This window comes from Cervus canadensis, chromosome 31, assembly GCF_019320065.1.
Source record: "Cervus canadensis isolate Bull #8, Minnesota chromosome 31, ASM1932006v1, whole genome shotgun sequence".
Taxonomy (NCBI): Eukaryota; Metazoa; Chordata; class Mammalia; order Artiodactyla; family Cervidae; genus Cervus; species Cervus canadensis.
The window spans coordinates 28,091,222-28,108,016 of NC_057416.1; the positions used below are offsets into that span (position 1 = coordinate 28,091,222).

The window sequence follows — 16,795 nt, forward strand, 5'->3', positions numbered from 1 at the left end:
GAGAAGGGGATGACAAAGACACAGTTGGATGGCATCACAGACTCGATGGACATGAGTTTGAGCAAGCTCTGGGAGTTGGTGATGGACAGGGAAGCATGGTGTGCTATAGTCCATGGGGTCGCAAAGAGTTGGACATGACTGATCGACTGAATTCTACTGTAAGAAAGTAACACAATTTATCCATTCACCAGTGCATTATATTTGTACTATTTCCAGTTTGGGACTTTTAGAAATTAAGCTACTATCAACATTTTCAGCCAATCAAAAGAATGTATGGTAGTATCACTGTGGTTTTGATTTGCATTTCCCCCACTGCTAATGATTTTGAACAATTTTTCATGCTATTTTTGACACTTCCATTTACTTGGTTGTGTCATTTAAAATCTAGTGTTAAGTTTTAAAACTGAATTGAAATATTCTTATTTAAAAGATTACAATTCTTCCATTGAATCATCTTGACATTTTGTAACCTATAGTAAAGCATCTGCCTACAATGCAGGAGACCCAGGTTCAATCCCTGGGTTGGGAAGATCTGCTAGAGAAGGAAATGGCAACCCACACAGTATTCTTGCCTGGAAAATCCCATGGACCAAGGAGCCTGGTAGGCTACAGTCCATAGGGTTGCAAAGAGTTGGACACCACTGAGCAACTTCACTTTTAATTTATTATCATGTTTTAATTTCCCATCCCTTCAAAAAAGTTTCCAGTTTTATGATTTATCTTTGATGCATAAATTATTTCAAGATATGTTTATAATTTCCAAAAATCTAAAGATTTTTCAAATATTTTGTGTTCTTCATTTTTAGTTTCTTTTTTTGTACTCAGAAAGTCTATTTTATATGAGTTCAACTCTTTTAACTAAATAGGGACATGTTTTATATCTTCAAATTTATGATATATCTTGGTAAATGTTCCATGTATTCTTTTTTTTAATATACAAATACCTTTATTTTGTTTTTAAACATATATAGCAGTAAACATGTGAGACAGGAAGCTGCTTAAGTCCAGAAGGGAAAAGGTTACAAAAGATACATTAAAAATATTTAGGTTGAAAGCATGAGCATCCTTACATCCTTTCTTAAAGAATAAGCACATTCTATACAAATGATTGTGACAAAGAATTTTAAAGTTCAAGAGCCCGTCACAGTAATGAGGTAAAACGTGGACAAGAGGGGTCTTGCCAGCTTCTCTCTTCTCCAGCACTCACTGAAGCCTCATTCGTTTTCCAGGTGGGCCTTTAGTGCCCACTGTTTGTTGCACGTTCTTTGCGGTCTCCTTCTCCTCAGATTTTACAGTCTCTGGTAGAGGTTCTGCCTCTTTCTTTGTCTGATCCAGGGGACAGGCATTTCTCCAGACTTTCGCTGCACAAATTTGGGTGGAAATTTCTGTCTAAGATCTGGGAGTAAAGCGTCCACACGCTGTCTCTGGAAAATAGGGCTTGGTTCTTCTTTCCTTTTGACTTTAGGTTCGACTTTACCTTGCTCTTCGTGGTCTTTGAAGTGCCACCAATACCCTTTGGAAGGGCGATATCGACAGTATGACATGGCTTCATCAACAGCTTACTGAAAGCCACGCACTGCGGTAAGCACTCGAGTTTATAACTGACCCCAAGTCTGGTCCTGATAGATCACCCCAGCAATAACATAGTCATCAGTCACTGGGATAACTTGAGTAGGGGACCGCCGCCGTTGCTTCCAAATGATAAAAAGAATGGGCTCTTGAGCATATAAAAGGATGTATTCCACTCCAACCATCTGACTCGGATATCCACCGCCGCCATAACTCCGAAAAACGTTTCATGTATTCTTGAAGAACATATATATGCTGCTGTCTTGGGGTGAAGAGTCCTATAAATGTTGATTAAGTCAAAGTGGTCAATAGTGTTCTATTTATTATTGACAAAAGTGCAGAATTTTCATATATTTCTCCTTGATGTTCTATCAGATTCTACATTGTATATACTGAAATGATATTATTAGCTGCATAAACATTTGAGATCATTATACTCTTTATGAATCAATTCCTTATTACTGTGAAATGATTCTTTTTATTCCTTATAAAATTCTTTGTTCTGAAATCTACTTTTCAAATATATAGCCACTCCAATTTTCTTTGATAAATAAAAGCATGGTGTAGCATTCCTTTTTATCTATACTTTTCCTTTAACTCTATCTGCAATTTGTAATTAATTTGTTCTGGTTGACAGCATATAACTGGAGCTTTTACTTCCAATAGATTATTTGTGTCTTTTAATTGGTAGACATATTCAATTTATTTTAAAATGTGTTTATTGGCACAGTTGGATTTAAACTTTTCATATTATTGCTTTCTATTAATCTCATATGCTATTTCATTTTTAATTTTATATCTGTTTTAGACCCAAATTTGATTTTTCCATTTTTTACTTCTGCCATAGGTTTATTAGCTCTATTATTTTTTTCTTTTTTCAGTGATTTCTTGAACAGTTACAGTGTATAGCTTTAACTCATTGCAATCTACCTTCAAATAGTTTTATGCTATTACATCCATGGTATGATGAATTTAAAATACTTTATTTTTGTTTCTCCCTTCCAGTCATTGTTCTGTGTTACTTGTAGGAGAAACCCTCAAATCCTCAGTCAGTCAGTGAAGATCTACTATCTCACGCTAAACTTCCCTGTGAATTTTATTTCCCACTACGATGTTTTACAGTCTCTGTTCCTACCAAATATTGATGCATTTATGCGAACTCTTCTGATATTCTCCCCAGTTCCTGTTATTTTTCCCCATGTCTATCAACCACATTTTTAGTTTCCCTTATAAACATCTTTTAAGTTTCATCTACTATCATTTAACCTTATTAAAATTCTTCAGATATATTCTGATTTCCAAAGACATTAATTTCCTTCTCTGAGCTTTTCTAAAGCTCATTCTTCATAATACTCACAAAGTACTTAATGTATTATAATTATTACATACATATCCAGGTTCTATAATTTAAAATTGCCTAAACACTTGCAGCTGAAGTTATAGCTAATGATTCTCTGAATTCTTTGCAGCGCCCAGCACAACACATGTACCTCTACTAGGTGCCAAATCAATGTTTTGAAAAAATTAGCCTTAGATAACACTTTAGTCATAAATATGGCAATTATTCTAAGTTTGGTGATCACAAAGCATGTTAACTAGAATGCAGTCATAAGAAAGAAATCATATCGGTTATTTTAACAGAGAATTTAAGATAAGCAATTATTGACCAAGTATTGAAAACCTGAAAATTTGAAAGGCAACACTAAGGTTTTATATGATGAACAGCTACAGGACACAGCCACAAGCCTTAGTCACTGGAGGAAAATGGAAAAGGTTGGAATTATTAAAATTAAGACACTTGGTGGAGAACTCCTGAGAGCTGAACTTACGTTAAGTAGTAGGTCTTATCAGTGGGGATTGTTGTCTATTAGTTCAAAGAGAGACCTTAGGGGCTAGGGGACAGACCTCTGTGAAGGACATCAGCTGGCAGGTGCTAAATTACTTGAAGGGTCATGAGGCTGGTTCTATTAACAGAAGTATAGTTAAAAGCAGAAAACCCTTCAAACTGTAGTTAATTGCTGCTATAAACAAATTGCTCCTGTTTTAGTGAAGCATTGCTGGAATGACAGTGTTAAGACTGGGAGCCAAAAAAAAAAAAAAACAGAAGAAAGTTGTGATTGAGAAGAAGTATGTTTTCCCTCTTCCTGCTTTTGAGTCTCTTTCCAGGGCCCCAGATGATCAGGGGCTAAAAGAAAGAAGCTGGAGAAACTGAATGCAGATGGCGGAGTCCGAGCCCCAGCATTACAAAGAGTGAGTTTGAAGCTGACAACTAATAGCTTAGTTACTGGCACGGTCTCACAACTCTCTGGGTCCAAATACCGACTTCTGTCTACAAACTACACTAAGTGAGGAATGTAAAATGAGCAAAAGAATATCACTTAAAATAGGTGGATGTCTTGAAACATTTAGTGATGTTCCAAAACATCCCTGTTGTTTTGAAATACCGAGATGCACGTAGAAAGGACAGATAAGAAAAGTTACTGATTTTCTTAGAAAGCTCTTTGAAAGGGAAAACCAGCTTAATGAAAAATAATAATTTTAGATGCTTATTGAGTGATCTTTGGATTGCCAATGGGTCAATAAAGTGGATTTTGTAATACATTTCTGTTAATTTTTACATTTAAGTGAGTCTCATTTATTTGATAGCATTCTATCAAACTGAAGTCTTTGCTGCTAGAGTATTCTCAACTATGTCCTGCAGTTATTCTTTGGAATAGTTTCTTACACAACTGACCTACCCAAGAGGAACAAGTGTATTACGACAAATCCCTCTGAGACTTGCTCAGAAATCCTCTGAGCAAGGATTTGTCAAAAGAAAAATATATGCACTAGACTGTTGCTTCTCAGAACTGAATTCCTAAGACTTGTCTGTAAGGTCTGGGGAATTGTGAGAGGTACCATCACTAAGTCAGGAAGATTTGCAAACCAAGGAACAGAGTGTCCTATTATATAAAAATGTACCTTGAGGCTTTTATGTTCTCTGACTCAGTTCAAGTTTATCAGGGAAATGCCATGTTGTGGCTGAATTAATACTGTTCATACTGAATTTTGCTTTCAAGAGGAGATGAAAAGCAGAGAATGACAAACATAAATATGATATTTTTCATTAAACCAAATATATGAGTTTCCTTTGAATTATTTCAAATAGAAAAACTTTATTAACAGAAATGTGCTTTGTAGTCTCCAGATCTTTTGCAACCACGGTAGAGGATCCCAAGTGAAAGGTTTTGCAGAAAAACATGAGCCTATCATGATTGACACTAATGAAATTCTTAATGCTTAGTAAGAATATGTTTTATAGGAAATTATTCATTCATTCATCAAATATTAACTGAATGCCTACTATTCATGAATCACTGAATCAAGTAATTTAAGGCTTTTCTCTCTAATCTAAAAAGGCAACAATCTATTTATTTCTCATTACATTTGACCTTTCAACTTTAATCTATACTACAAATAGATATCTCCCCAAAACACTAAGAATTTCAACTGAAATATTAGTTCTATTGAAGCACTAATTCTATTTTTTCTTAAATCTGTAAAGCTCACTTTTATTTCTCTAATTGTCAGCTACACATTTTGCTGTTCACTTGGAATAAAATATTACATTTTCTCGCCTGCTGTGCAAACATGGATAACCTTTTTTTTTTTTTTAAGTTCTGGACAATGAGATATAAGGAGAAAAGTTTTGTGACACTTGTGGGTAATCTTAAAGGAAGCTGACTTGTCTGCAAGTGTTGTTTTGCCATTTTACCTTTTATTCTTCTTTTGGCTCCAAATTCAAAGCAGTCATCTTAGACTTTGACATGAACTTAAAGAAACCCATAACTAGAAAAGTTAAATAGATGGGGATAAAATTACCAAGTTGTAATCTTGTACTGACCACACCATTAATTCTGTTCAGTATATTTTTCACCTCACATATTTTAGTTTTCACCTCTCAAGTTCAATTTTAGTCTTTCTAAAAGTATCAATTTTGTCATGTTTCTACTTAATTTTTTGAGCATACAGGGTACAGTTGTAATAATTGTCTGAATATGTCTTTCTGCTATTTCTAGCTTATGCAAGAGTTCAGGGTGAGTTCTGATGATTGATTTTCCTTTTTAATAATTTGGATATTCCTGTTTCTGTACCTGTATCAGTTTTTAATTGATGCCATATTTCATGAATTTCCTCTTGTTGAGAGCTGGATCTGTTTATATTCCTTAAAGGATGGTTGAGCTTTGTTCTTAAACTACTGGGAAAAAAATAATTTTTCCTTTCCCATCTATCTTACTAGACACTGTTGTTGCTTAGTTGCGAAGTCCTGTGACCCCATGGGCTGTAGCCCACCAGGCTCCTCTGACCATGGGATTTTCCAGGCAAGAACACGGGAGTAGCTTACCACTTCCTACTCCAGAGGATCTTCCCAACCCAGAGATCGAACCCAACTCCACTGGCAGATTTTTTACCACTGAGGTACCAGGGAAGCCCTTACTAGGCATTTCCACGTTCAAATTTTATTCCATTCAGTTTAGTCAGTCAGTTTAGTTCAGTCATTCATTCCTGTCCAATTCTTTGTGACCCCATGGACTGTGGCACGCCAGGCCTCCCTGTCCATCACCAACTTCAGAGTCTACCCAAACCCATGTCCATTAAGTCGGTGATGCCATCCAGCCATGTCACCCTCTGTTGTCCCCTTCTCCTCCTGCCTTCAATATTTCCCAGCATCAGGGTCTTTTCAAGTGAGTCAGCTCTTCGCATTGGGTGGCCAAATTATTGGAGTTTCAGCTTCAACATCAGTCCTTCCAATGAACAGTCAGGACTGATTTCCTTTAGGATGAACTGGTTGGATCTCCTTGCAGTCCAAGACTCTTGGATCTCAAGAGTCTTCTCCAGCACTACGGTCCAAAAGCATTAATTCTTCGTCGTTCAGCTTTCTTTATAGTCCAACTCTCACATCCATAGATGACTACTGGAAAAACCATAGCCTTGACTAGAAGGACCTTTCCTGGCAAAGTAATGTCTCTGCTTTTTAATATGCTGTCTAAGTTGGTCATAACTTTTCTTCCAAGGAGTAAGCGTCTTTCTATTTCATTACTAAAGCAAAACGCTTCTGAGTGTATTAGCCAATGCCCCATGAACTATGATGCTTTTCAGTCTGATTGTGGAGCAGTGTTGGCACCAAAGCCTGCTCTCCTCTAAAGCACTTCTGGCTCTTTCCCTGACTTTGAGTGTTTTCCTCACATGTATGGCATAGGTACCTGAGGGGGCTGCCTAGTGTTCGGCTGCATACGTGAGAGGGACCCTATTTGCTTTTTGTCTGTGTAGCCCTCTCTCCTCTGGTACTTTGTCCTGTTATCTGTCTTTCTGTCTCACTGGATTTTTAACTCTGCTTTTTCAATTTGAGGAATCCACTAGAGTCTACGATTCCTCCTCCTTGTGCTATAAGTCAGCAAGCTGGAACAATAACAGGGTTCACCTCAATTTTTTTTTTTAATTTTTTTTAACTTTTCAATTTTGTTTTGGAGTATAGCTGATTGACAGTGAGAGTTTCAGGTAGACAGCAAAGGGATTCAACCATAACAAGTGCATTTATCCATTTTCCCCCAGACTCCCCTCCCACCCAGACAGCCCCGTAACATTGAGAAAAGTTCCCTGTGCTCCACAGCAGGTCCTTGTTGGTTGTCCATTTCACATACAGCAGTGCGTACATGTCTATCCCCACTTTTTTTTTCCTATTTCTCTAGGATCAGGGTCTTTCAGTGGTTCTCATAAAAATCTGATAATTTAGAAAACAAAAACATATTGGTATATTCTGCTGTTGTATGTAGGGAAGAACTGGGCTCAAAATACTTGATTTCTCTATTACTTACCAGTGTATTTAAAAAGTGCGTTTCACTATGCTATCTTGTCTTTTACAGAACATACGTACTAGAATTGTTTCTATTCTGTCCTACCTTCATGAACTATCTACTGGAAAGTTTCATCTTTGAGTTGGTAAGCTAGGAAGATTTCTTCTGGTTTTGTGTATGCAATGCTAATCAGTATGATGATATTGAACACTTAACATGCAGGATTTTCAAACTTGTACTCCATAGTGTTTTTATTTATTTTAAATTATGTTTGCTGTAACAGGTGGAAAAATATATTACACTCTGTAAAGCTTGATATAAAAATCTTAAAATATATGTTCCAAAACACACCAAAGGAAAATAATGCTGAAATATGCCAAGTACTCCTTCAGATCCTTCAGTTCAGTCTCTAAAACCTCTCTCAGGCAGAGAGACATAATCATTGGTCATTTTGGACCCATATTTCTATGCACCTTTCCAGTTGCTAGTAACTGATCTCAGATAACAACTCTAGAAAAAAAGAAGATTAAGAGCCAAGCTCAGCATTTTACTTGTTTTCATTTATTTTTAAAAAGTGTTTACAACCACCTGAAAATTGCAGAACCAAGAGAAGGGAAAGACATATTTGAAACACGCGACTTTAATAAATCTAAGTATAGGGACAAACAGAACAGGAGCATAAGCTCTGCTGCAATTCAAGAAAATTAAAATTGCCGTACAGGATCTGAGACAATGTACAATTTCTGAAGGTCAGAGAGTACCTGGAACGTGTAAACAGAGAAGAGAAAACTTCAGCTTCATTAGTTCTTCATTGAGGATCTTTATTTCTGATCCCCAAAGAAAATGTACTTTTTAATAATTGTAATATTACTGACCTTTCCCCACAGCTTGTTGATTGATTTTATAACCTTTCACTCTGCTGTGGCACTGTGTGTCTTTGGTTTGTGTTCTGGACACCAATTTAACTCCATGGGAGGAAAGCACAGAGGTTGAACTATGGAATGAGAATTGTAAAGCATTTGGGCTATTGGGAATGCCCATGCTCCAAAAAATGATTTTTTTTTAAGGAATTAACTATTGATTAAGAATAAAAAAATCAAAAAAAAAAAAAGAATAAAAAAATCAAGAATATAGATGCAAGAGAATCCTGCATGGAATCCCAGTTACCCAGGTAACCATATGCTGATTTTGGTTTGTAGAGCTCCAGATCTGAATTTGGAAAGGAGAAAGATCTTTTGAAAACATCTATTTGTTTTGAACCGAAAAGAAAATTATCACAGAGCATGTACAATTTGGAAGTCCAGACACAAATCAAGCACAAAACGCAGATTAGCTGAACAGCAGAACAAACATTGTATTAACAATTTAATTATTGCTTTAAGAAAGGACTGATTGAAATAACTGAAAAAAATGTTAAAAAATATATAAATAAATGTTAAATAACAAGTTAGAAGAACTGTTTCAGTCAAGCATTTAGATTGTGGCATCCTCTAATATAAAAGAAGAAACAAAATAAAAGATAAGGAGACACTAATAGATATTTTGAACTTCCTAGGTGGTTCAGTGGTAAAGAACCAGCCTGCTAAGCAGGAAACATGGGTTCGACCCCTGGGCCAGGAAGATCCCCTGGAGAAGGAAATGGCAATACCCTTTAGTATTCTTGCCTGGGAAATCCACAGACAGAGGAGCCTGGCAAGCTACTGTGCATGGGGTCACAAAGAGTCGGACATGACTTAGCGACTAAATAAAAACAACACAACAACAGTAGATATTTTATTACTTTTAAAATTTTATACTTGCTCTTAGATCTATTTTTCTTGTATTTTCATATCTTACAGAAGTTAATGATCAAATGTGTGCTGTTTTATCAAAATCAGTTTTAATATACAATATAAAATAGACATTATTTTATCTCTAGGATGAAGAGATCCATGCATTGAATCAAATTTCCTTTTGAGCTAAAGTTGCCCTAAAGAGCAGCTCTTCCCCTCACTGATAGAAATTGGGATTGAAGGGACAGGTTATTAGTGGAAGAAAAAGGATGAACAACCAGCTATGAGGTTGTTTTGTGAACACAGTCTCCCTTGGTAATGTCAAAAGTCATCGCATCTTTCAGAATCAAACAATTTTTTTTTTTTTTTTTGAGATGAGGCATTTAAGGGATTCAGAAAAACTTAGTGTATTCACCTGGGGATCCCTTAGTGATACCTCTTAGAAAATTTATGTTCTTCCTAATCCTGAGTTCTGAGAAAAAATGAATTGAGAAATAAGGAAATAGGAAATTATAACTCTCCTGAGAGAATTAAAGCTTAACTATCAACACAGAAATGTTCGTGCTTTGAAAGAATCCACAGAGGTCAAGTTGAAGCACAGTAAAAAAAAAAAAAAAAAAACAGGCTGCAGGAGAAGTAGAAGTTTATGACCAACATTTCTTGAAACCAGGATAAGAACTACTTAGGAAAGGAATGTGTTCATGATGTAACCGGTCCCTCTCAGTCCCTCTCACTTGTAGCCACTGGTATGTTACTGGTGTGTACTGAGACCCCATCTGCTGCTAACAGCAATACATTATTTCTTGCAAATAAAATACATATTAGCAAGTTCATACTCAAAGGATACTTCATACTAATCCAAGAAATAGGATTCCAAGAAATAATGAGTTTGGATGCAAAAGAAACCTTAAATTAACTACCTCGACACACGATCATGTGTAGAGATGTTATCTTTGCTGAAATATATTAATGCTGCTGTGTTTGCATACCATGTAAAAATGACCACTGGCATTCTCCAGTTTTGCAAGTTGGTTATATTTGATTCTTCTTTATAACCCATTAACAGAAGAAATGAAAAGATGTGCACGTAAAATGGAAATTTGATCTAAAATATGAATTAGCAAAAAACAATATCAATATCAAAATCGGCAAGCACACAAAATACTTACCTTAATCATTAAACAAAAACAAACTCTTTTGTTTATATAAAACAATTTGTATTCAAATGCCCAAAATAAATATGTTTTTGATACTTGGTATTTCAACCAATTTTACTGCAAACTGGAAGGCATTTTTCTACATCTAGAATTTTTGTCAAGATCAAAACTAAAGGATATGGCAATCAATGTTTTAGACGTTTTAAAACTTCATTTTGAGCATGATAAATTTTTGTGATGTTATTTTTCAATTTGTAAAATGACTTCTAGTAGGCATTTTATAATCATCTCCCCATCTACCACAAAATATACTAATCAGATACTGATCATGTGTACATGGTATTGAAACTTATAATCGCAACAAAATGTTGATAACAAATCATGCATCTGTTAATACTGTATATTTTAATAGAAAAACTCCAAAACTTTCTATCATAGATTTCTATCACAGAAAAATGATTAATTTTTTATTATTATAATCATTTATTATTATGAAAGATATATGTTATGGGAATTATAACATATATCTTTAATTATAATTTCTTTTGGAGACTTCTCAAGAAATCCCTGGAACTTTAATTTCTTATTCTAAAATCCCCCAAATTAATATTTGTTAAGTATTTGCAAACACTAGGGAATCTTAATTTCTTTTTTTTAAACCTCTGACCAGCTTTTATTTCTGCCTCCTGGTTATACTGCCCTAATCTTCATTTGAAGACTTGCTTCCACTCCTCACTCATTCCATTTCATTCTCACATGCCTCAAGCCCCACTCTGTGGCTACAAAGCTGAGATTCTGATCACTCAGAGCTCTTCTCTGGAATTTCCTCAACTTGAGACAGAGCTGCAGCTTTCTCTTTCAACTTTTACGCTGTGCTATTGTACAGTTAAAAGTTCAGAGTGCTGGCAAAGAAAAACTGGAGAGAGAGTCAGCACGATGACAGAAGATGTGACAAGAAAGTGAAAACGGAGCGAGCATGAAGCCAGACACTAAACTCCTGACAGTGCTTGAGATTATGTTCGGCAACGAGACTAACTGCACCTCTCAACTTGTAGGGTATGAAGGAAATGTCTATTCTCTTCTCAAAGAATTAAAGCTTGTTGGAGTCGTTTCTGTAATTCCCAGGCAAAAGGGACCTAACACATTGTCTTAGTCTGCTCCTCGGGCTGCCATAACAAAACATCATAGACTGGGAGGCTTAGACAACAGGAACTGATGTTTCACAGTTCTGAGAAGTCCAAATCAAGGTACTGGAAGGTTCAGTTCTTGATGAGGCTTTCTTCCTGGTTGGCAGACAAACGTCTCACAGTATCCTCACTTGGCAGAGAGAGAAAAATCACTAATGTCTCTTCCTCTTCTTAGAAAGGTGCTAATACCATCCTGGGAAGCCCCACCCTCGTGATCTCACCTAAATCTAATCACCTCCCAAGGGCCCCACCTTCTAAAACCATCACACTGGGAGTTAGGGCTTCAACATGGGAATTTGAAAGGGACACAAGCACTGTTTCCTCAAATGTTCAGCATTTCTCTTTCGCAGAGATAGCATTTTGCTGACTCAAGACCTCCAGGATTTGTACTTAATAAATAACACTTTTCTAAATTAAACACAGGGGATCCTGACCCAGGGATTAAACCCATGTCTTTTGCATCTCTTGCATTGGCAGGTGGATTCTTTACCTCTGAGCCACCTGGGAAGCTCCACCTTTGGCAAGGCGTTAGCAAATAATTCCTCTCCATTTGGATTTATGGATACACACAAATCCTGCTTGGCCCTTCTCAGTACTCTTGATAATATTTGTAACATAGGAAATGTTACTTTTATCCCATTTTTATTCACAGTTTTAATTAAACAAAACCAATATTGATTTAGTTTTCTCCATTAAAAAGGGGGGGAAATGATTTATCTTCAACCACAATACCCAATCTTGTGCTTGTCCAATAATTGAACAGGTAAAGAGATTTAGGATCTCATGCCCCACTTATTTGGGCTTCCCAGGTGGCTCAATGGTAAAAAAAAAAAAAAAAAAATCCACCTGCCAATGCAGGAAATGCAGGTTCCATCTATGGGTCAAGAAGATCCCCTGGAGGAGGAAATACCTACCCACTCCAGTATTCTTGCCTGGAGAATCCCATGGACAGAGGAGCTTGGCAGACTACAGTCCGTGGGGTGGCAGAGTTGGACGTGACTGAACATGCATGCACGCCCCACTTATTTGCTGATATTATGATACAGGCTACTGAACTTTCTCCGTCACCTTTTCTTTTTGAATTTAGGTAAAGAAGTGAAGTTAATTAAACTCTGATTCATGACCCATTGTCATCCTTACACCCAGCAAGTACTCTCTTGTTTTATTTATTCGCTTTTATCCACATTTCTCTTTTCTGTTCTCCCAGCAGAGACAAACATTTTAATACGTTTCATGTGTACCTTTTTTACTATATGTGTGTCATATATGACAGTCTTCACAATCAGTTTTCACAATCAGTTTTCTTGGATCTTGCCTACTTGCTCTACCTCGGCCATGGCTGGAACCAGGAACCCATGAGTGTCCATATGCATCTTTCATCTGAAGCTTGGGATTTTTAAATTCTCCCACCACTCCACAACGTGCCACCAGGAGGCATGGGGTCTGACTTCCCAAAGAGCCAACTACCTTTCTCAACCTTAAATTGAAGTGGAATTATTTCCCTGTGGCAAGGATTTTGACCAATGGAGACAGGAGACGAGATCAACAAATTCCCTCTTTATTCCAACCTTCTGTTGACTTTTCTGAAGCATTATTCTTCCACAGAATCTGTCCAGAAATACCTCACATGGCCAAGCATGTGCACAAGATATAGGAGAGACAAGCTGTATCTTTTCGTAGCTCACCATACAGCCGTGGCCACAGTAGTAACGCATCACTCTGCTTTAGCATCTTATTCTTCTCCACCTCACTTCTGTTTTCCCTGGACTTGTACCTTCCAGTAAATAATTAGGACTGACAACTCACTTCTGGCTCTGTTTTGCGAGGTTCTCAAACCAAGATATATGAATTATGTATTCTTGCAAACTAAGAATTGCTATTTTGTGCGCATGAAATCTTTATTTACCTAATGGCATTCTGTTTCTTCTTTTTTCTCACCCAACACTTGAGTTTGAAGATCTGTCAAGCTGCTAAATATACTCTGTTTCTTCTAACAGGTGCTTAGCACCCTTGTTTGCATCCACTGCCCTTTACACGTATACTTTTCCTGTGCTGGATGGCCAAGTTCCCTTTTCCAAAAGCTTGGCACTCTGAATAACACTGTGAGGAGCATCCTCACACGTGTCTCTTCATGTATCTATGAAAAATCTCCATAAGGTTCATACAGGGGTGGTACACAGTACTGGACGGCCAGTACTGTGTATGTTTACTTCAGTAAAAACTACTAGCATGCTCTCCCACATTGTTTGATGGAGGTAAGAGTCTACATTCTCACTGGCAGAGTAGAAGAGTTCCAGCAGCCATTCATCACTGCCTGCTCGAGAGAGCATCAAACTTTTCAGCATAAAGTAATTTTTCACTGTTGGTTTCACTTACATTTTTTTTTTATTGTGAATGAAATTGGATATTTGTAAACATGGTAGCCATTTGGGTTTACTCTTATGTGAACTGCCTCATCATGTATTTTTATATTTTGACCACTTATTCTATTGAGGTGCCTTTCTTCATGTTGATTTATGGAACATTATATTATCTACAACATATACTGTTATCTGTCCATTAACTTTATTCAAGGCTTCATTTTTTAAACAGATACAATATATATTTAATATTCTTTAATGGCTATTGATGGTGGAATGCCTAATTTCTTTTCTTTCCTGAATACTGTGGTATGGATGACCCAATGTTTGTTTATTAATTCAATCTATTGAAGCACATCCTGGTTGCTTAGAGATTTTTTTCAATTATGCATAAAGTTGCCACGGACTTCCCTGGTGGTCCAGAGGTTAATAATCTGTGCTTCCACTGCAGGGGGCTTGGGTTCAGTCCCAGACTGGGGAACTAAGATCCTACATGCCACACAGTGCAGACAAAAAATTACAGAATATAGTTACTACAATTGTACAGAGTTTTGTGTGAGCATACATTTTCAAGTCAATTATGTGAAGATCTAGATGAGTGGCTACTGATTCATAAGGAAAAGCTATGTTTATCTCTGTAAGAAATAGTCAAATGGGCTTCCCTGGTGGCTCAGTGGTAAAGAATGCACCTAGGGATACAGGATCTCTGATATGGGAAGATCCCACATGCCACTGCGCACCTAAGTCTGTATGCCATAACTACTGCGTCTGTGCTCTAGAGCCTAGGAACTGCAACTATTGAGCCCACATCCCTCAAGTACTGAAGCCTGTGCAGCCCACAGCCTGAGCTCCGCAACAAGAGAAGCCCCTGCAATGAGAAGCTCGCACATCACACTATGGAGTAGCCCCAGCTCACCACAACTGGATAAAAGCCCACACAGCAATGAAGACCCAGCACAGCCAAAAGTAAATACATCAACATTTAAAAAAGAAAGTAGACAAATAGAAAGAGTCAAACTGTCTTTCAAAGTAGCTGTACCATTTTTTATTCTCATCAGCAATGAAGAGAGTTCCTACTAATCTACATGCACACCAGCAATTTATAATGGCAGGGGGTTTTTTTAGTACCAAGGTAATAGTTTTTCATTATATTTCATTGTTGCTTTAATTTGTAAAAACCCTAAGGACTCAGGGCCGCTTTTCTGGTGGTTCAATGGTAAAGAATCCACCTACCAATGCTCAAGATACAGGTTGAATCCCTAGGTCAGGAAGATCCCCTGGAGAAGGAAATGGCAACCCACTCCAGTATTCTTACCTAGGAAATCCCAAGGAAGAAGAACCTGGCAGGCTACATTCCATGGGGTCACAAAAGAGTGAGACACAACTCACCGACTAAACAACAACAGTGATACAAGATGCTGAACATCTTTTCAGGTGCTTGTTTATAATTTGTTTATCTTCTTGGGTGAGCAATCTCTTATGCCCATTTTTAATCTGGATTGTTTATTTTCTTATTGCTGAATTCTAAAAGTTCTTCACATGTTTTGGATACAAGCCCTCTATAAGATATGAGGACTCTGCAATTATTTTCACCTTTTCCTTTCCTTTTCATTCATTTAACCTTGTCTTTTACAAAGCAATTTTTTTGTTTACTTTTAATAAGTCCACCTTATCAACTTTTGTTTGCATGATTCATACTTCTGATGTTATATCTAAAAATGTATAACCAGACCTAAGGTCACCTACATTTTCTGTTTTTTCTAGAAATATTTTAGTTTTGCACTTTATTCATTTATTCATTCATTGCCTATTATGATATTTTTGGCTCTTAATTTTGAGAGATGTAACATTTATAGCATATTCTCCTCCACCATTTGGACTTCATACATTCTTTTGAGTTAGTCTTCAACCTTTATTTATGTATTTTTAAGTATAATTTTATAGAGAACATACTACCACAATTTCAAGTTTAACCTGAGAAGTAGTGCTTTTAAGTGATTCCACTTATGCAATATTAAAATTTATTTCTGCCATTATTTTTTCATGTTTTCTGTATAATTTTTTTCTTTATCTCCATTGTCAAATTAAGTTTCCTTGTCCTGGTTAAAAAGTTACACATTTTGTTTTGAAAATCTTTATTGAGATGTAATTCACACACCATATAATTCACCCATTTAAAGACATTCTCTCTTTATCTATAGCATGGTGGGTCCATGAACTAAGTAATTAATTTTTAAAGTTATGTAAAGTTCCTTTGAGTTTGAACAGTTCTGAATTCTTATTTATAAATAGCATCCAATATCTGTGTTTACCTAGTGTAAAAGAACTGATCAGTTTCTTTGCTAATAAGTCAAGAACTTATTTTAAAAAAAAAAAACAAAACTTACCTCCTGCTTGAATGACTGATATTTAGAAAGACTCCATTTTTCAGAAGAAATTCTCCCCCTCTTAGGAGCAGTGATTTAACCTATAACCAAAAACAGACAAACATATCAGAATAAAGATGTCAATTACCATATAAGACATACAAAAGATCAATTTCTTATTCAACCAACACAGTGTTGAGTGTAGGAGAAGGAAAAGAACATGAAATTTGACCTGGGAATTCTAGGTGCAGTTATATCCAATATATACTGAATTGCTAAACTCAGAAACTAACAATAGTTGCATCAATCAAAATGACATTAACACAAGTAAATATCATCGGAAAGCAAACACATATCCAAGCAGGTGTTCTTTACTTTTGGAAATTAAAACCCACTCCAGTACCCCCTTGCCTGGAGAATTTTATGAATAGAGGAGTCAGGCAGGCTACAATCCATGGGATCCCAAACAGTCAAACACAACTGTGCGACTAACTTTCAACTTTCACTTTCATAAAATCAATAAATGTTCAGTATGAAAAATCAGAATATT

General features: G+C 36.4%; 1 pseudogene; it reads right to left on the reverse strand.

The window, feature by feature from the left end:
• Positions 1-1,203: 1,203 nt before the first annotated feature.
• LOC122432457 lies at positions 1,204-1,754 on the reverse strand (annotated as a pseudogene).
• Positions 1,755-16,795: the final 15,041 nt, after the last annotated feature.